The 22845-nt window shown below is 48.7% G+C and overlaps 1 pseudogene; it reads left to right on the top strand.

Moving 5' to 3' along the window:
• The window catches only part of LOC121845600, a 106873-nt pseudogene extending 87695 nt beyond the window's left edge, over window positions 1–19178 (top strand).
• Window positions 19179–22845: the final 3667 nt, after the last annotated feature.

The following is a 22845-nucleotide window of genomic DNA, read 5'->3' as shown; positions in this document are numbered from 1 at the left end:
TCCACATCTCTCCACCCTAATCACTGACCTCGACCCCCATTCCTCACTACTCCACATCTCTCCACCCTTATCACTGACCTCGACCCCATTCCTCACTACTCCACATCTCACCCTTATCAGTGACCTGACCTCCATTCCTCACTACTCCACATCTCTCCACCCTTATCACTGACCTCGACCTCCATTCCTCACTACCCCACAGCTCTCACCCTAATCAAGTGACCTGACCTTCATTCCTCACTAGCCTCTCACATCTCTCCACCCTTATCACTGACCTGACCCCATTCCTCACTGCTCCACATCTCTCCACCCTTATCACTGACCTCGACCCCCATTCCTCACTACTCACATCTCTCCACCCTTATCACTGACCTGACCTTCATTCCTCACTACTCCACATCTCTCCACCATAATCACTGACCTGACCCCCATTCCTCACTGTCAGGTCTCTCCACCCTTGGACTGACCTCGACCCCATTCCTCACTACTCCACATCTCTCCACCATCTCTCCACCCTTATCACTGACCTCGACCCCCATTCCTCACTGTCCACATCTCTCCACCATCTCTCCACCCTTATCACTGACCTCGACCCCCATTCCTCACTGATTGTCTCTCCACCCTTATCACTGACCTCGACCCCCATTCCTCACTGACATCTCTCCACCATCTCTCCACCCTTATCACTGACCTGACCCCCATTCCTCACTGGTCTGTTTATAATCTCTCCATCTGTCCACATCTCTCACCTTGCTCTTAAATTTTTGACCTGACCCCATTCCTCACTACTCCACATCTCTCCACCGTCTCTCTCCACCCTTATCAGTGAATACCCCCATTCCTCACTACTCCACATCTCTCCCATCTCTCCACCCTTATCACTGACCTCGACCCCCATTCCTCACTAGTCCACATCTCTCCACCCTTATCAGTCTGACCTGGGTTCCTCACTTCTCCACCATCTCTCCACCCTTATCAGTGACCTGACCCCATTCCTCATGGTTCCACATCTCTCCACCATCTCTCCACCATCTCTCCACAATCACTGACCTCGACCCCCATTCCTCACTACTCCACATCTCTCCACCATCTCTCCACCCTTATCACTGACCTCGACCCCATTCCTCACTACTCCACATCTCTCCACCCTTATCACTGACCTCGACCCCATTCCTCAATCCACATCTCTCCACCCTTATCACTGACCTCGACCCCATTCCTCACTTCTCCACCATCTCTCCACCCTTATCAGTGACCTGACCCCATTCCTCACTAGACATCTCTCCACCATCTCTCCACCATCTCTCCACAGATCAATGAATGAATTCCTCATAGACATCTCAATGGGAATGAATGAATAGACCCCCATTCCTCAATGAATCTCTCCACCCTTATCACTGACCTGAATTCCTCAGACAGACCATCTCTCCATTAATGACCTCGACCCCATTCCTCACTACTGACATCTCTCCACCCTTATCACTGACCTCGACCCCCATTCCTCAATCCACATCTCTCCACCCTTATCACTGACCTCGAATAGATTCCTCACTACTCCACATCTTCCACCCTTATCACTGAATAGACCCCCATTCCTCAATGAATCCACATCTCTCCACCCTTATCACTGAATAGACAGACATTCCTCAATGAATCTCTCCACCCTTATCAGTGACCTGACCTCCATTCCTCAGACTCCACATCTCTCCACCCTTATCACTGACCTCGACCTCCATTCCTCACTTTGACAGCTCTCCACCTAATCAATGTGAATGACCTTCATTCCTCACTACTCCACATCTCTCCACCCATATCACTGACCTTTGACCCCATTCCTCATGGGCTCCACATCTCTCCACCCTTATCACTGACCTCGACCCCCCATTCCTCACTGCTCCACATCTCTCACCCATATCACTGAATGACCTTCATTCCTCACTATCCACATCTCTCCACCCTAATCACTGACCTTTTTCCTCACTACTTCCACATCTCTCCACCATCTCTCCCCATTATAGTGTACTGACCTTTGGCAGACCCCCATTCCTCATAGGGCACATCTTCCCCATCTAGTGTCACTGACCTAAGGGAATAGACCCCCATTCCTCACTTGGCCACATCTCTCCACCATCTCTCCACCCCCATATAGTGACTGACCCCCATTCCTCACTAGCCCACATCTCTCCACCCTTATCAGGGACCCCCATTCCCCCATTCCTCACTACTGCTTCTTGGCACCATCTCTCCACCCTTATCAGGACCTCGACCCCCATTCCTCACTAGTGTACATCTCTCCACCATCTTCCACCATCTCTCCACTCTTATCACTGAATAGACCCCCATTCCTCACTATCCACATCTCTCCACCATCTTCCACCCTTATCAGTGACCTGCCCCCATTCCTCACTATACATCCTCCACCATCTCCACCCTTATCAGTGACCTGACCCCCATTCCTCACTGGCCACATCTCCCACCCTATCAGGACCTCGGGCCCCATTCCTCACTTCTCCACCATCTCTCCACCCTTATCAGTGACCTGAGCCCCATTCCTCAATACTCCACATCTCTCCACCATATCCACCATCTCTCCACTCTTATCACTGACAGACCCCATTCCTCACTACTCCACATCTCTCCACCATCTCTCCACCCTTATCACTGACCTGACCCCATTCCTCACTACTCCACATCTCTCCACCCTTATCAGGGACCTGACCCCCATTCCCACTACTCCACATCTTTTGGCAGACCTCGACCCCATTCCTCACTACTCCACATCTCTCCACCCTTATCAGTGACCTGACCCCCATTCTCACTTTCCACCAGCCTCCACCCTTAATCAGTGACCTGACCCCCATTCCTCACTAGTCCACATCTCTCCACCATCTGGCCACCATCTCCCACTATCACTGACCTCGACCCCATTCCTCACTACTCCACATCTCTCCACCATCCCCACCCTTAAGGGACCTAGACCCTGATTCCTCATACCCCAGTGTCTCACCCTTTTGGCAGAGCCTGACCCCCATCCTCCACCATCTCTCCACCCTTATACTCACAGCCCCATAAGGGAATAGACCCCCATTCCCACTACTCCACATCTACCCTTTCACTGACCTCGACCCCCATTCCTCATAGGGCCATCTCTCCACCCTTATCACTGACCTGACCCCCATTCCTCACTACTCCACATCTCCCACCCTATCAGGGACCTCCACCCCCATTCCTCACTACTCCACATCTCTCCACCCTTTCACTGACCTCGACCCCATTCCTCACTAGGGCCATCTCTCCACCCTTATCACTGACCTGACCCCCATTCCTCACTACTCCACATCTCTCCACCCTTATCAGTGACCTGACCTTCATTCCTCACTACCCACATCTCTCCACCTTTTGGCAGAGCCTCCATTCCTCATCTCTCCACCATCTCTCCACATCTCTCCACCTTTTGGCAGACCCATCCCCCATTCCTCATCTCTCCACCATCTCTCCACCTTTCACTGACCTGACCCCATACCTCCTCCACCATCTCCCACCCTTATCAGTGTACCTGACCTCCATTCAGACTGACCCATCCACATCTCTCCACCCTTATCAGGGCCTGACCTTCATTCCCATATAGTGTACTGCTTTCCACCATCTCTCCACAACGCTGTGTGTGTGAAGGGACCATTTCAGGTCGTCAGTGACGTGCACGCCAAGGAACTTGAAGCTTTTGACCCTCTCCGCTGCTGCCCCCCCATGTGGATGGGGACGTGCTCTTTCTGCTGTCCCCTGTAGTCTACGATCAGCTCCTTGGTTTTGTTGACGTTGAGGGAGAGGTTATTTTCCTGGCACCACTCTACCAGGGCCCTCACCTCCTTCCAGTAGGATGTCTTGTTGGTGTTGGTAATCAGGCTTAACACTGTTGTCGTCCGCAAACTTGATGATTGATTTTACGCCTTTCATGGGTGAACACAGAGTACAGGAAGGGGCTGAGCACCCACCCCTGTGGGGCTCCCCTTGTTCAGGATCAGTGTGGCAGAGGTATTGTTGCCTACCTTCACCTCTTGGGGTCAGCCCGTCAGGAAGTCCAGCACCCAGTTGCACAGGACTGAGTTCAGATCCAGGGCCCGAGCTTAATGATGAGCTTTTGCAATTAAAGTGGGTCCTGGGTGTCAGGTAAGATGGAGGTGATATGGTCCTTAACTAGCCTGCACGGGTCCTGGGTGTCAGGTAGGATGGAGGTGATGTGGTCCTTAACTAGCTAACTAGCCTCTCAAAGCACTTAATGGTAATTGAAGTGGGTCCTGGGTGTCAGGTAGGATGGAGGTGATATGGTCCTGTAGGCATTTCATGATGATAGAAGTGGGTCCTGGGTGTCAGGTAGGATGGAGGTGATATGGTCCTTAACTAGCCTTTCAAAGCACTTCATGGTGATGTGGTTTTCCTGGAAGCGAGGCATCGGTGTCTGCGACGAGGTTGGCTTTGCCTTTTTATAATCAGTGATTGTCTGGAGTCCCTGCCACACACGTCTTTCGTCTGAGCCGTTGAATTGCGACTCCACTTTGTCCCTGTACTGTCGTTTAGCCTCTGTGATTGCCTTACGGAGCCTAATGCAGGTCATAGCTGGTCTGTTTATACACGTCCATGTTCCTAGTCACCTTGCCATGGTTAAATTTGCACTTTCAGTTTTGCACAAATGCTGCCGTCTCGTAATGGTTTGGATCTTTTGTAATCGTGGTAACAACATCCTCCATGCAGGTAGCCTAGTGGTTAGAGCGTGATCAAGAATAGATTCTGATTGGTCAGACCAACGTTGAACAGTCCTCACCATGGGTTCTACCTGCTCAAGTCTCTGCGTATAGGTGGGGAGGAGCATAGACAGACAATGGGAATGAATGAATAGACAGACAATGGGAATGAATGAATAGACAGACAATGAGAATGAATGAATAGACAGACAATGAGAATGAATGAATAGACAGACAATGAGAATGAATGAATAGACAGACAATGAGAATGAATGAATAGACAGACAATGAGAATGAATGAATAGACAGACAATGAGAATGAATGAATAGACCGACAATGGGAATGAATGAATAGACAGACAATGAGAATGAATGAATAGACAGACAATGAGAATGAATGAATAGACAGACAATGAGAATGAATGTTTAGCACAGATGCTTCTGGGAATGAATGAATGTACTGCTTTTGACAGACCCCATAATGAATGAATAGACAGACAATGGGAATGAAGAATAGAATGAATGAATAGACAGACAATGGGAATGAATGAATAGACAGACAATGGGAATGAATGAATAGACAGACAATGGGAATGAATGAATAGACTGCCAATGGGCCTGTTGAATGAATGAATACCTGTTGGGAGAATGAATGGGAGCCCCATAAGGCCTTTGGGCCCCATGTTGGCCTAACCTATTGCCCATAATAGGGCCTATAGTGTACTGCCTTTTGGGCAGAGCCCCATAAGGGAATAGGGCCTGTTGCCCATATAGTGTACTGCTTTTGGCAGAGCCCCATAAGGGAATAGGGCCTATTGCCCATATAGTGTACTGCTTTTGGCAGAGCCCCATAAGGGAATAGGGCCTATTGCCCATATAGTGTACTGCTTTTGGCAGAGCCCCATAAGGGAATAGGGCCTATTGCCCATATAGTGTACTGCTTTTGGCAGAGCCCCATAAGGGAATAGGGCCTATTGCCCATATAGTGTACTGCTTTTTGGCAGAGCCCCATAAGGGAATAGGGCCTATTGCCCATATAGTGTACTGCTTTTGGCAGAGCCCCATAAGGGAATAGGGCCTATTGCCCATATAGTGTACTGCTTTTGGCAGAGCCCCATAAGGGAATAGGGCCTGTTGCCCATATAGTGTACTGCTTTTGGCAGAGCCCCATAAGGGAATAGGGCCTATTGCCCATATAGTGTACTGCTTTTGGCAGAGCCCCATAAGGGAATAGGGCCTATTGCCCATATAGTGTACTGCTTTTGGCAGAGCCCCATAAGGGAATAGGGCCTATTGCCCATATAGTGTACTGCTTTTGGCAGAGCCCCATAAGGGAATAGGGCCTATTGCCCATATAGTGTACTGCTTTTGGCAGAGCCCCATAAGGGAATAGGGCCTATTGCCCATATAGTGTACTGCTTTTGGCAGAGCCCCATAAGGGAATAGGGCCTATTGCCCATATAGTGTACTGCTTTTGGCAGAGCCCCATAAGGGAATAGGGCCTGTTGCCCATATAGTGTACTGCTTTTGGCAGAGCCCCATAAGGGAATAGGGCCTATTGCCCATATAGTGTACTGCTTTTGGCAGAGCCCCATAAGGGAATAGGGCCTATTGCCCATATAGTGTACTGCTTTTGGCAGAGCCCCATAAGGGAATAGGGCCTATTGCCCATATAGTGTACTGCTTTTGGCAGAGCCCCATAAGGGAATAGGGCCTATTGCCCATATAGTGTACTGCTTTTGGCAGAGCCCCATAAGGGAATAGGGCCTATTGCCCATATAGTGTACTGCTTTTGGCAGAGCCCCATAAGGGAATAGGGCCTATTGCCCATATAGTGTACTGCTTTTGGCAGAGCCCCATAAGGGAATAGGGCCTGTTGCCCATATAGTGTACTGCTTTTGGCAGAGCCCCCATAAGGGAATAGGGCCTATTGCCCATATAGTGTACTGCTTTTGGCAGAGCCCCATAAGGGAATAGGGCCTATTGCCCATATAGTGTACTGCTTTTGGCAGAGCCCCATAAGGGAATAGGGCCTATTGCCCATATAGTGTACTGCTTTTGGCAGAGCCCCATAAGGGAATAGGGCCTATTGCCCATATAGTGTACTGCTTTTGGCAGAGCCCCATAAGGGAATAGGGCCTATTGCCCATGTTGTACTGCTTTTGGGCAGAGCCCCATAAGGGAATAGGGTGCTGTTTGCGACGTGGACTTATATCCTCTCTCTGTTGTAACACGTTGTGTTTCTTGTCCTTGTAGTTTCTGCAGGACACCCTTGATGCCCTGTTTAACATTATGATGGAGAACTCAGACAGTGACACGTTTGACACCCTGGTGTTTGATTCCTTGGTAAGTACAGGTTGTTTTTAAAACACACACACACACACATTAAATATTTGATTTAGTTCGTGTGTTAGGATGTTATACTGTTATACCAGACTGTGGCGGTGTGGCCGTATCGTCTAGCTATGACTCATACACATTACTAATGTATGCGTGTGTTGTCAAAGAGAAAGTTGACATAGATTCACAGTATCCCGTGTGGACAAACAGAATACAGAAAAGTTGTCCCAGATTGTCTCTCTGCCTCTGGTCTGCCTCAGGCATTGTGTGGTTTTGACAGTATGCTAAATACACACCTTACCACCATTAAGGAATGTCAGCTATGTGCCAGAGACAAGACAGGTCCTGGGTTAGAGACAACCAGAGGACAGGGAGGCCTACCTGTTGGGGAGGCCTACCTGTTGGGGAGGCCTACCTGTTGGGGAGGCCTACCTGTTGGGGAGGCCTACCTGTTGGGGAGGCCTACCTGTTGGGGAGGCAGACTACCTGTTGGGGAGGCCTACCTGTTGGGAGGCCTACCTGTTGGGGAGGCCTAGACTACCTGTTGGGGAGGCAGACTACCTGTTGGGAGGCCTACCTGTTGGGGACCTGTTGGGACGCCTACCTGTTGGGAGGCCTAGTTGGGACTACCTGTTGGGACGCCTACCTGTTGGGACCTGTTGGGACGCCTACCTGTTGGGACGCCTACCTGTTGGGACGCCTACCTGTTGGGACGCCTACCTGTTGGGACGCCTACCTGTTGGGACGCCTACCTGTTGGGACGCCTACCTGTTGGGACGCCTACCTGTTGGGACGCCTACCTGTTGGGAAGGTCTACCTGTTGGGTCTACCTGTTGGGACTCTACCTGTTGGGAAGGTCTACCTGTTGGGAAGCCTACCTGTTGGGAAGGTCTACCTGTTGGGACCTGTTGGGAAGGCCTACCTGTTGGGACCCCTACCTGTTGGGACCTGTTGGGAAGGCCTACCTGTTGGGACGCCTACCTGTTGGGACCTGTCTACCTGTTGGGGCCGACCTGTTGGGACCTGGCCTACCTGTTGGGAGGTCTACCTGTTGGGACGCTACCTGTTGGGACGTCTACCTGTTGGGACGTCCTACCTGTTGGGACGGCCTGTTGGGACGCCTACCTGTTGGGACGCCTACCTGTTGGGACTCTACCTGTGTTGGGACCTACCTGTTGGGATGCCTACCTGTTGGGACGTCTACCTGTTGGGACCCCCTACCTGTTGGGAAGGTCTACCTGTTGGGACCCTACCTGTTGGGAAGGTCTACCTGTTGGGACGCCTACCTGTTGGGACCCCTACCTGTTGGGACGGTCTACCTGTTGGGACCTGTTTGGGACCCCTACCTGTTGGGACCCCTACCTGTTGGGACCTGTTGGGGGGCCTACCTGTTGGGCCTACCTGTTGGGAGGCCTACCTGTTGGGACCTGTTGGGAGGCCTACCTGTTGGGAGGTCTACCTGTTGGGACGTCTACCTGTTGGGACGTCTACCTGTTGGGAGGCCTACCTGTTGGGACGCCTACCTGTTGGGACGCCTACCTGTTGGGAGGTCTACCTGTTGGGACGTCTACCTGTTGGGACGTCTACCTGTTGGGACGCCTACCTGTTGGGACGGTCTACCTGTTGGGACGGTCTACCTGTTGGGACGGTCTACCTGTTGGGAAGGTCTACCTGTTGGGAAGGTCTACCTGTTGGGAAGGTCTACCTGTGTTGGGAAGGCCTACCTGTTGGGAAGGTCTACCTGTTGGGAAGGTCTACCTGTTGGGACCTGTTGGGAGGCCTACCTGTTGGGACCTGTTGGGGCCTACCTGTTGGGACCCCTACCTGTTGGGACGGTCTACCTGTTGGGGGACGCCTACCTGTTGGGACGCCTACCTGTTGGGACGCCTACCTGTTGGGACGCCTACCTGTTGGGACGCCTACCTGTTGGGACGCCTACCTGTTGGGACGCCTACCTGTTGGGACGCCTACCTGTTGGGACCTGTTAGGGACGCCTACCTGTTGGGACCCCTACCTGTTGGGACCTTTTGGGGGGCCTACCTGTTGGGTCGCCTACCTGTTGGGACGCCTACCTTTTGGGACCTGTTGCGGGGCCGACCTGTTGGGACCTGTTGGGAGGTCTACCTGTTGGGACGTCTACCTGTTGGGAGGCCTACCTGTTGGGACGTCTACCTGTTGGGACCTGTTGGGAGGCCTACCTGTTGGGACCTGTCTACCTGTTGGGACGGTCTACCTGTTGGGACGGTCTACCTGTTGGGAAGGTCTACCTGTTGGGAAGGCCTACCTGTTGGGACGGTCTACCTGTTGGGACGGTCTACCTGTTGGGACCTGTTACCTGTTGGGAGGCCTACCTGTTGGGAGGCCTACCTGTTGGGACGCCTACCTGTTGGGACGCCTACCTGTTGGGACGGCCTACCTGTTGGGGGTCTACCTGTTGGGACCTGTTGGGGCCTACCTGTTGGGACCTGTTGGGGGCCTACCTGTTGGGAAGGTCCCTACCTGTTGGGACCTGTTGGGACCTGTTGGGACACCTACCTGTTGGGACTACCTGTTGGGAGGCCTACCTGTTGGGACGGTCTACTTGTTGGGACGCCTACCTGTTGGGACGGTCTACCTGTTGGGACGGTCTACCTGTTTGGACCCCTACCTGTTGGGGGGCCTACCTGTTGGGACCTGTTGGGGGCCTACCTGTTGGGGGGCCGACCTGTTGGGTCGCCTACCTGTTGGGTCGACTACCTGTTGGGACGCCTACCTTTCGGGACCTGTTGGGATGCCTACCTGTTGGGACGCCTACCTGTTGGGACGCCTACCTGTTGGGACGCCTACCTGTTGGGACGCCTGTCTGTTGGGACGCCTACCTGTTGGGACCCCTACCTGTTGGGACGCCTACCTGTTGGGACCTGTTAGGACGCCTACCTGTTGGGACCCCTACCTGTTGGGACCTTTGGGGGCCTACCTGTTGGGACTGTTGGGACGCCTACCTTTGGGACCTGTTGGGGGCCGACCTGTTGGGACCTGTTGGGACCTGTTGGGAGGTCTACCTGTTGGGACGTCTACCTGTTGGGAGGCCTACCTGTTGGGACGCCTACCTGTTGGGACGCCTACCTGTTGGGACGCCTCTACCTGTTGGGACGCCTACCTGTTGGGACGCTACCTGTTGGGACGCCTACCTGTTGGGACGGCCTACCTGTTGGGACCCTACCTGTTGGGACGCCTACCTGTTGGGACCTGTTGGATGCCTACCTGTTGGGACCCCTACCTGTTGGGTCCCTACCTGTTGGGACGCCTACCTGTTGGGACCTGTTGGGGGCCGGGACCTGTTGGGACCTGTTGGGACCTGTTGGGACCTGTTGGGAGGCCTACCTGTTGGGACCTGTTGGGACTACCTGTTGGGACGTCTACCTGTTGGGATGTCTACCTGTTGGGAGGCCTACCTGTTGGGAGGCCTACCTGTTGGGAAGGTCTACCTGTTGGGAAGGTCTACCTGTTGGGAAGGTCTACCTGTTGGGACGGTCTACCTGTTGGGACGCCTACCTGTTGGGACGGTCTACCTGTTGGGACCCTGTTGGGAAGGTCTACCTGTTGGGTCCTGTTGGGACGCCTACCTGTTGGGAAGGTTGGGGGGCTACCTGTTGGGACCTGTTGGGAGGCCTACCTGTTGGGACGCCTACCTGTTGGGACGCCTACCTGTTGGGACGCCTACCTGTTGGGAAGGTCTACCTGTTGGGAAGCCTACCTGTTGGGAAGGTCCCTGTTGGGATGCCTACCTGTTGGGACCTGTTGGGAAGGTCTACCTGTTGGGAAATCCCTACCTGTTGGGACCCCTACTGTTGGGACCTGTTGGGACCTGTTGGGACGCCTACCTGTTGGGACGCCTACCTGTTGGGACGCCTACCTGTTGGGACGCCTACCTGTTGGGACGCCTACCTGTTGGGACCCTGTTGGGACGGTCTACCTGTTGGGACGGTCTACCTGTTTGGGACGCCCTACCTGTTGGGTCCTGTTGGGACGCCTACCTGTTGGGTCCTGTTGGGACGCCTACCTGTTGGGTCCTGTTGGGGGCCTACCTGTTGGGACGCCTACCTGTTGGGTCCTGTTGGGACGCCTACCTGTTGGGACGCCTACCTGTTGGGACCTGTTGGGACGCCTACCTGTTGGGACGCCTACCTGTTGGGACGCCTACCTGTTGGGACGCCTACCTGTTGGGACGCCTACCTGTTGGGTCCTGTTGGGACGCCTACCTGTTGGGACGCCTACCCTGTTGGGACCTGTTGGGACGCCTACCTGTTGGGACGCCTACCTGTTGGGACCTGTTGGGACGCCTACCTGTTGGGAAGCCTACCTGTTGGGTCCTGTTGGGACGCCTACCTGTTGGGACGCCTACCTGTTGGGACCTGTTGGGGGCCTACCTGTTGGGTCCTGTTGGGACCCTGTTGGGAAGCCTACCTGTTGGGACGCTACCTGTTGGGATCCTGTTGGGACGCCTACCTGTTGGGACGCCTACCTGTTGGGTCCTGTTGGGACGCCTACCTGTTGGGACGCCTACCTGTTGGGACGGTCTACCTGTTGGGACGCCTACCTGTTGGGACCTGCCTACCTGTTGGGTCCTGTTGGGACGCCTACCTGTTGGGTCCTGTTGGGACGCCTACCTGTTGGGACGCCTACCTGTTGGGACGCCTACCTGTTGGGACCTGTTGGGACGCCTACCTGTTGGGTCCTGTTGGGACGCCTACCTGTTGGGACCTGTTGGGACGCCTACCTGGGTTGGGGCCGCCTCCTGTTGGGACGCCTACCTGTTGGGTCCTGTTGGGACGCCTCCTGTTGGGACGCCTACCTGTTGGGACGCCTACCTGTTGGGACGCCTACCTGTTGGGACGCCTACCTGTTGGGTCCTGTTGGGACGCCTACCTGTTGGGACGCCTACCTGTTGGGACGCTACCTGTTGGGACGCCTACCTGTTGGGTCCTGTTGGGATGCCTACCTGTTGGGAAGCCTGTTGGGACGCCTACCTGTTGGGTCCTGTTGGGACCTACCTGTTGGGACGCCTACCTGTTGGGTCCTGTTGGGACGCCTACCTGTTGGGTCCTGTTGGGACGCCTACCTGTTGGGTCCTGTTGGGACGCCTACCTGTTGGGTTGGGACGCCTACCTGTTGGGTCCTGTTGGGACGCCTACCTGTTGGGTCCTGTTGGGACTTCTACCTGTTGGGTCCTGTTGGGACGCCTACCTGTTGGGACGACTGTTGGGACGCCCTACCTGTTGGGTCCTGTTGGGACGCCTACCTGTTGGGACGCCTACCTGTTGGGTCCTGTTGGGACGCCTACCTGTTGGGACGCCTACCTGTTGGGACGCCTACCTGTTGGGACCTGTTGGGACGCCTACCTGTTGGGACGCCTACCTGTTGGGGCCTTTGGGACGCCTACCTGTTGGGACGCCTACCTGTTGGGACGCCTACCTGTTGGGACGCCTACCTGTTGGGACCTGTTGGGAAAATACCTGTTGGGAAGCCTACCTGTTGGGACGACTACCTGTTGGGTCCTACCTGTTGGGTCCTGTTGGGACGACTACCTGTTGGGACGCCTACCTGTTGGGTCCTGTTGGGACGACTACCTGTTGGGACGCCTACCTGTTGGGGCCTGTTGGGACCCCCTACCTGTTGGGACGCCTACCTGTTGGGGCCTGTTGGGATCCCTACCTGTTGGGATGCCTACCTGTTGGGGCCTGTTGGGACGCCTACCTGTTGGGACCCCTACCTGTTGGGGCCTGTTGGGACCCCTACCTGTTGGGGCCTGTTGGGACGCCTGTGTTGGGCGCCTACCTGTTGGGACGCCTACCTGCGCTTCCTGTTGGGACCCGTTGGGACGCCTACCGTTTGGAGGCGGGGCCTACCTGTCGATTCTCAGAATGCATTTAACTACAGCACTGTTTTGCATTCTTATAACACATTATATAGTTATGTATAATGTGTGTATAATGTAACTTATAAACAGTGCTTATAACACATTGTATAGTTGTGTATATAAGTTATAAACAGCGCTTATAACACATTATATAGTTGTGTATGTAAGTTATAAACAGTGTATATAAGTTATAAACAGTGCTTATAACACATTATATAGTTGTGTATATAAGTTATAAACAGTGCTTATAACACATTATATAGTTGTGTATATAAGTTATAAACAGTGCTTATAACACATTATATAGTTGTGTATATAAGTTATAAACAGTGCTTATAACACATTATATAGTTGTGTATTTAAGTTATAAACAGTGCTTATAACACATTGTAACACTAATTAAATACTTTATGACGTTTAAAACACATTTTACAAACGATGCTCATTTGCAGTTGTAAGTCTAATCGTTAACGTTCCACTTAACGATTAAAGTATTTGAACCATCAGACCGTAGTCTATACCACAGATAAGTGACATCACAGGGTGGATCGTTAGTTGGATATTACATTACACACACACACACACACACACACACACACCGTGCATGAGATCCAACAGCCCATGTATTTTCCTGCCAGACACAGTCTTAATTACAACATCTCTCTCTAAAGCTGAAAGAAGTAGTCGACTAAATATCTCCACATTAATAGAGCTGTTTCTCGTACTATATAATATGAAATCATCATCCCAATGTCTTTTTGTCTTAATTTGAACTTCTGACGCACCTTTATTGTACAAAGCCTGTATCAGCAACTGTTATGTGATGTGGTTTTGTAATAGTCTACTTTGACTAGGTAATTACCAGTCGAGCCGGCTCCTCTTATCAGAGAGAAACTACAGAGAGGAAGGACGACTACTGCGTCTTAGATTATCTGGGGGGAAAAGAATAGAATAGAGAGAAAATTGGCTTTTCATTATTTCCAATCTCATTTCATTTCCAATCTCTCTCTCCTTTTTTTGTCCATTTTCAATGAAGAAAGAAAAGGTCTAGTTTTGCCTCCCGACTCTTGTGACCGTACGGTTTGTGTTTTTAATGACTGTTTCTGTTATAATTCTGGCAGGTATTCATAATTGGACTCATTGCAGACAGAAAGTTGTGACCGTACGGTTTGTGTTTTTAATGACTGTTTCTGTTATAATTCTGGCAGGTATTCATAATTGGACTCATTGCAGACAGAAAGTTGTGACCGTACGGTTTGTGTTTTTAATGACTGTTTCTGTTTTAATTCTGGCAGGTATTCATAATTGGACTCATTGCAGACAGAAAGTTGTGACCGTACGGTTTGTGTTTTTAATGACTGTTTCTGTTATAATTCTGGCAGGTATTCATAATTGGACTCATTGCAGACAGAAAGTTGTGACCGTACGGTTTGTGTTTTTAATGACTGTTTCTGTTATAATTCTGGCAGGTATTCATAATTCTGGCACATTGGACTCATTGCAGACAGAAAGTTGTGACCGTACGGTTTGTGTTTTTAATGACTGTTTCTGTTTTAATTCTGGCAGGTATTCATAATTGGACTCATTGCAGACAGAAAGTTGTGACCGTACTTTGTGTTTTTAATGACTGTTTCTGTTATAATTCTGGCAGGTATTCATAATTGGACTCATTGCAGACAGAAAGTTGTGACCGTACGGTTTGTGTTTTTAACGTGAATGATTGTGTGTTTCTGTTTTAATTCTGGCAGGTATTCATAATTGGACTGTTTTGCAGACAGAAAGTTGTGACCGTAAAGTTGGTTTGACTAGGTAATTACCATATGACCGGCTTCTGTTATAATTCTGGCAGGTATTCATAATTGGACTCAATTGCAGACAGAAAGTTGTGACCGTACGGTTTGTGTTTTTAATGACTGTTTCTGTTATAATTCTGGCAGGTATTCATAATTGGACTCATTGCAGACAGAAAGTTGTGACCGTACGGTTTGTGTTTTTAATGACTGTTTCTGTTATAATTCTGGCAGGTATTCATAATTGGACTCATTGCAGACAGAAAGTTGTGACCGTACGGTTTGTGTTTTTTTTGTGACTGTTTCTGTTATAATTCTGGCAGGTATTCATAATTGGACTCATTGCAGACAGAAAGTTGTGACCGTACGGTTTGTGTTTTTAATGACTGTTTCTGTTTTAATTCTGGCAGGTATTCATAATTGGACTCATTGCAGACAGAAAGTTGTGACCGTTGTGACGGTTTGTGTTTTTAATGACTGTTTCTGTTTTAATTCTGGCAGGTATTCATAATTGGACTCATTGCAGACAGAAAGTTGTGACCGTACGGTTTGTGTTTTTAATGACTGTTTCTGTTTTAATTCTGGAGGTATTCATAATTGGACTCATTGCAGACAGAAAGTTGTGACCGTACAGTTTGTGTTTTTAATGACTGTTTCTGTTTTAATTCTGGCAGGTATTCATAATTGGACTCATTGCAGACAGAAAGTTGTGACCGTACGGTTTGTGTTTTTAATGACTGTTTCTGTTATAATTCTGGCAGGTATTCATAATTGGACTCATTGCAGACAGAAAGTTGTGACCGTACGGTTTGTGTTTTGAATGACTGTTTCTGTTATAATTCTGGCAGGTATTCATAATTGGACTCATTGCAGACAGAAAGTTGTGACCGTACGGTTTGTGTTTTTAATGACTGTGTTTCTGTTTTAATTCTGGGGGTATTCATAATGGACTCATTGCAGACAGAAAGTTGTGACCGTACGGTTTGTGTTTTTAATGACTGTGTTTCTGTTATAATTCTGGCAGGTATTCATGTATTGATGACAGAAAGTTGTGACCGGACGGTTTGTGTTTTTAATGACTGTTTCTGTTATAATTCTGGCAGGTATTCAGATGACTCATTGCAGACAGAAAGTTGTGACCGATGAAGGTTTGTGTTTTTAATGACTGTGTTTCTGTTTTAATTCTGGCAGGTATTCATAATTGGACTCATTGCAGACAGAAAGTTTCAGCACTTTCACCCCGTCCTTGAGACCTACATTAGGAAGCATTTCAGTGCTACTCTGGCGTACACGTGAGTACAGCTCATTGCTGCTGGAGAAATATACTGAGTGGACAAAAGATAAGGAACACCTGCTCTTTCCGTGATATAGACTGACCAGGTGAATCCAGGTGAAAGATATGATCCCTTATTAATGTCGCCTGTTAAATCCACTTCAATCAGTGTAGATGAAGGGGAGGAGACATGTAGATGAAGGGGAGGAGACATGTAGATGAAGGGGAGGAGACATGTAGATGAAGGGGAGGAGACGTGTAGATGAAGGGGAGGAGACGTGTAGATGAAGGGGAGGAGACGTGTAGATGAAGGGGAGGAGACGGTAGATGAAGGGGAGGAGACGTGTAGATGAAGGGGAGGAGACGTGTAGATGAAGGGGAGGAGACGTGTAGATGAAGGGGAGGAGACGGGTAGAGATGAAGGGGAGGAGGTGATGAAGGGGAGGAGACGTGTGATGAAGGGGAGGACGTGTAGATGAAGGGGAGGAGACGTGTAGATGAAGGGGAGGTAGAGGTGATGAAGGGAGGAGACGTGTAGATGAAGGGGAGGAGACGTGTAGATGAAGGTAGGAGGTGCGGTAGATGAAGGGGAGGAGTAGGTGTTTGAAGGGGAGGAGACGTGTAGATGAAGGGGAGGAGACGTGTAGATGAAGGGGAGGAGACGTGTAGATGAAGGGGAGACCTTTGAGACGGTAGATGAAGGGGAGGAGACGTGTAGATGAAGGGGAGGAGACGTGTAGATGAAGGGGAGGAGACGGGTTAAAGAAGGATTTTTAAGACTGGAGCCAATTGAGACATGGATTGTGTACATTTACCATTCAGAGAGGTGACTGGGCAATTGCCTTTGACGATTATCAAGGTGCCTTTGGACCATATGGTAGTAGGTGCCATCCATCCAACTGGACATGGTAGTAGGTGCCTTTGGACGGTGTATGGTAGTAGGTGCCTTTGGACGGTGTATGGTAGTGGGTGCCTTTGGACGGTGTATGGTAGTGGGTGCCTTTGAACGGGGTATGGTAGTAGGTGGTCAGGCGGATCTGGAATTGCAACGCCTGCAGGGTCTTTCCACACTCAACAGTTTCCTGTGATTATCAACAACGGTCCACCACCCAAAGGCCATCCATCCAACTGGACACAACAACGCTGCAGGGTCAACAGGTTCCTGTGATTATCAACAACGGTCCACCACCCAAAGGCCATCCATCCAACTGGACACAACAATGCTGCAGGGTCAACAGGTTCCTGTGATTATCAACAACGGTCCACCACCCAAAGGCCATCCATCCAACTGGACACAACAATGCTGCAGGGTCAACAGTTTCCTGGGATTATCAACAACGGTCCACCACCCAAAGGCCATCCATCCAACTGTGGGAAGCGTTGGAGTCGCCGTGGGCCAGCATCCCTGTAGAACGCTTTTAAACACTTTTTAAAGTCACAATTTTTTAATTGTGGCTGTTCTGAGGGCAAAAGGTGTTTGTGTGTGTGGGGGGGCTGCGAGTGTATGTATTTATATATACAGTGCCTTGCGAAAGTATTCGGCCCCTTGAACTTTGCGACCTTTTGCCACATTTCAGGCTTCAAACATAAAGATATAAAACTGTATTTTTTGTGAAGAATCAACAACAAGTGGGACACAATCATGAAGTGGAACGACATTTATTGGATATTTCAAACTTTTTTAACAAATCAAAAACTGAAAAATTGGGCGTGCAAAATTATTCAGCCCCTTTACTTTCAGTGCAGCAAACTCTCTCCAGAAGTTCAGTGAGGATCTCTGAATGATCCAATGTTGACCTAAATGACTAATGATGATAAATACAATCCACCTGTGTGTAATCAAGTCTCCGTATAAATGCACCTGCACTGTGATAGTCTCAGAGGTCCGTTAAAAGCGCAGAGAGCATCATGAAGAACAAGGAACACACCAGGCAGGTCCGAGATACTGTTGTGAAGAAGTTTAAAGCCAGATTTGGATACAAAAAGACTTCCCAAGCTGGGAAGGGACTCCATCGGCATGCCAACAGCTGTTAATAAATGCTGTACGCGTTCAATGTGAACGAATACAACTGAACACAACGTAGGAGCGTCTCGGCGAGGTGGATTCGTAACGTGTTACCACTTCCCAGAATGGATGATCAACTGCTTGAATTTGGATTTCACCAGGAAGCAGACCACGGTCCTGAACTACTATGTATATGATGCAGAGAAGTTAAACATCTTACCACTTCCCAGAATGGATGATCAACTGCTTGAATTTGGATTTCACCAGGAAGCAGACCACGGTCCTGAACTACTATGTATATGGATGCAGAGAAGTTACATGTACAGCTATATGAACAGTACGGGCTGTATAGTGTATAAATCCAACAATACACACATCTAAACGTTAAAGAATGTAATTAAGAAATATATAAATATTAGGGACGAGCAATGTCGGAGGGACATTGACTAAAATACAGTAGAAGATGACCAATGTTTTGAAGAGCTATGTAGAGAATGCACAGAAGGTGACAGAACAGCTCTATATGTTTATGTCTAGTGTGTGTGTGTGTGTGTGTGTCTGTGTGTGTGTGTCTGTCTGTGTGTGTGTGTGTGTGTGTGTCATGTATGTATGTATGTATGTATGTATGTATGTATGAATGTATGTATGTGTGTATGTGTGTGTGTATGTATGTATGTATATAAATGTATAGATGTATGTGTGTATGTTCTTGTATGGATGTATGGATGTAGGTTCTGAAGAACTATGGATGGAGAATGCAGAGAAGCTGAAACAGCTGCTGAAGGCCATGAAAGCTATGTAGTACATATTCAAGTTTATAGTGCGTATGTAGGGTCCTATTCAACCAGTAAGTATGTATGTATGTATATAAATATGTATGTATGTATGTATGTATGTATATAGATGTATGTATATAAATATGTATGTATGTATGTATGTATGTATGTATGTATGTATATAAATATAGATGTATGTGTGTATGTGGAGAATAACCCCTTCACCCCCCCTACATACCCCTATACCCCTACACTTATACATACCCCTGTGTACATATGTTCTTCCCCCTAGGAAGCTGACCAAGGTTCTGAACTACTATGTACATACCCCCTGCAGAGAAGTACACAGCTGCTGACCATGAAAGCTCTGGAGTACATATTCAAGTTTATAGTGTTCCAGGGTCCTCTTCAAGTAAGTGTTCACCCCCCTACACACCCCTACACCCCCTTACCCCCCTACACCCCCTACACCCCTACATCCCCTACACCCCCCTACACCCCCTACATATCCCTACACCCCATACCCCCCTACACACCCCTATACCCCTACACCCCTATACCCTAGACCCCCTGACACCCCCTATACCCCCTATGTAGAGAATGCCCACACCCCTACCCCCTACACCCCCTATACCCCCTACACCCCCCCACACCCCTACACCCCTCTATACCCCCCCTACACACCCCTACACCCCCTACACCCCTACCCCCTACACCCCCACCCCCTATACACCCCCTATACCCCCTATACACCCCTATACCCCCTACCCCTATACCCCCCCCCTTATACCCCCTATACCCTCCCCCACCCCCTATACAATACACCCCTATACCCCCTCTATGCCCCTATGCCCCCTACACCCCCCTACACCCCTCTATACCCCCTATACCCCCTACACACCCCTACACCCCCTATACCCCCTATACCCCCTATACACCCTACCCCCCTACACCCTCTATACCCCCTACACCCCCTACACCCCTACACCTATACCCCCTACACACCCCTACACACCCCTACCCCCTATACCCCCTACACCCCCTACACACCCCTACACCCCCTACACACCCCTACCCCCTACCCCCTACACCCCTATACACCCCTACACCCCCCTATACCCCCTATACCCCCCTACACCCCCCCCCCTACACCCCCTACACCCCCTACACACCCCCCTACACCCCTACACCCCTATACCCCCTACACCCTCCCCCCACACCCCTACACCCCCTATACCCCCTACACACCCCTATACCCCCTACACCCTCCCCACACACCCCCTACACCCCCTACACACCCCTATACACCCCTATACACTACTACACACTACTCTGCTCAACCTGTTCATGTGAATAGTCTGACTTTAGTGTTGATCAGTCCCGTCTGTATCCGTTTCCGTTTGAATGTAAACATTGACAGTAGGAAGTACATGGTATGTAATATACTACAGGACCTTCACAATGTATTCATACCCCTCGACTTATTCCACCTTTTTGTTGTGTTACAGCCTGAATTTAAAATGGATTTCATAGATTTTTTCTCTCTCTCCCATCTACACACACACAATACCCCATAATGACACATTTTTGTGCAAATGTTTGGAAAATGAAATACAGAAATATCTCATTTTCGTAATTATCCGTACTCCTGAGTTATAATCGCTGCCAACAGTGATTCTAACTGTGAGTCTTTCTGGGTAAATCTCTAAGAGCTTTGCAGACCTGGATTGTACAATATTTGCACATTATTATTTTTTAAATTCTTCAAACTCTGTCAAGTTTGGTTGCTGATCATTGCTAGACAGCCATTTTCAAGTCTTGACATAGATTTTCAAGCCGATTTCAGTCGAAACTTAAACTCGGCCCCTCAGGAACATTCCATGTCATCTTGGAAAGCAACTCCAGTGTCGATTTGACCTTGTGTTTTGAGGTTATTGTCCTGCTGTAAGGTGAATTAATCTCCCCGTGTCCTTTGGAAAGCAGACTGAACCAGGTTTAGCCTGGGCTTACCTCTGTTTCGTTTATTTTTATGCCAAAGATCTCTCTAGTCCTTGCCGATGACAAGCATACCCATAACATGATGCAGCCAATACCAACATGCTTGAAAATATTTAGTGTGGATTTGCCCAAAACATAACTCTTTTGTATTCAGATGATAAAGTTAAATTCTTTGCCAAAGGTTTTTGCAGTTTTACTTTAGTGCCTTATTGCAAACAGGATGTATGTTTGGAATATTTTATTATGTACTACAGGCTTCTTTCTTTTCATTCTGTCTTTTAGGTTATTATTGTGGAGTAACTGCAATGTTGTTGATCCATCCTCAGTTTTCTCCTGTCGGAGGCAATAAACTCTGTTACTGTCACAAGTCACATTTAGCCTCATGGTAAAATCCCTGAGTGGTTTCCTTCCTCTCCGGCAACTGAGTTAGGAAGGACGCCTGTATCTTTGTAGTGACGCGGTATATTGATACACCATCCAAAGTGTCATTAATAACTTCACCATGCTCAAAGGGATATTCAATGTCTGCTTTTTGTTTGTTTTACCCATCTACCAATAGGTTCCTTTCTTTGCGAGCCATTGGAAAAACTCCCTGGTCTTTGTGGTTGAATCTGTGTTTGAAATTCACTGCTTGACTGAGGGACATTACAGATAAATGTACGTGTTGGGGTAGTCATTAAAAATGTTAAACCCTGTTATTGCACCCAGAGTCCATGCAACTGATTATGTGACATGTTCAGCGCATTTTTTACTCCTGAACTTATTTCAGCTCGTCATAACAAAGGGGTTGAATACTTATCGACTCGTTATTATGTCTAAAAACATAATTCCATTTTTAACATGAATGGGGTATTGTGTGTAGGACCGTGACACAACATCTCCATTGAATTCATTTTAAATTGAGGCTGTAATACAACAAAATGTGGACAAGGTCAAGTAATGTGGATACCTTCTGAAGGCCCAGGAAAATCATTATGTCGCCATTACTCTACCCCTATGACAAAAGTGCCATAGAACAACTATAACTACCACCATACAGTAACTATAACTACCACCATACAGTAACTATAACTACCACCATACAGTAACTATAACTACCTCCATACAGTAACTATAACTACCTCCATACAGTAACTACCTCCATACAGTAACTACCGCCATACAGTAACTACCACCATACAGTAACTATAACTACCTCCATACAGTAACTATAACTACCACCATACAGTAACTACCTCCATACAGTAACTATAACTACCTCCATACAGTAACTATAACTACCTCCATACAGTAACTATAACTACCTCCATACAGTAACTATAACTACCGTAACTATAACTACCACCATACAGTAACTATAACTACCTCCATACAGTAACTATAACTACCACCATATAACTACCCCCATACAGTAACTATAACTACCGCCATACAGTAACTACCACCATACAGTAACTATAACTACCACCATACAGTAACTATAACTACCACCATACAGTAACTACCTACCATACAGTAACTACCACCATACAGTAACTACCTCCATACAGTAACTACTATAACTACCTCCATACAGTAACTATAACTACCGTAACTATAACTACCTCCATACAGTAACTATAACTACCATATACAGTAACTATAACTACCACCATACAGTAACTATAACTACCTCCATACAGTAACTATAACTACCTCCATACAGTAACTATAACTACCACCATACAGTAACTATAACTACCTCCATACAGTAACTATAACTACCACCATACAGTAACTATAACTACCACCATACAGTAACTATAACTACCGCCATACAGTAACTACCACCATACAGTAACTATAACTACCGCCATACAGTAACTATAACTACCACCATACAGTAACTACCTCCATACAGTAACTATAACTACCTCCATACAGTAACTATAACTACCTCCATACAGTAACTATAACTACCTCCATACAGTAACTATAACTACCTCCATACAGTAACTATAACTACCTCCATACAGTAACTATAAC

Source organism: Oncorhynchus tshawytscha, unplaced genomic scaffold, assembly GCF_018296145.1.
Source record: "Oncorhynchus tshawytscha isolate Ot180627B unplaced genomic scaffold, Otsh_v2.0 Un_scaffold_4286_pilon_pilon, whole genome shotgun sequence".
NCBI classification, from domain to species: domain Eukaryota; kingdom Metazoa; phylum Chordata; class Actinopteri; order Salmoniformes; family Salmonidae; genus Oncorhynchus; species Oncorhynchus tshawytscha.
Note: the sequence above shows the minus strand (reverse complement) of the source record. Positions and strands in the feature narration are given on the sequence as shown.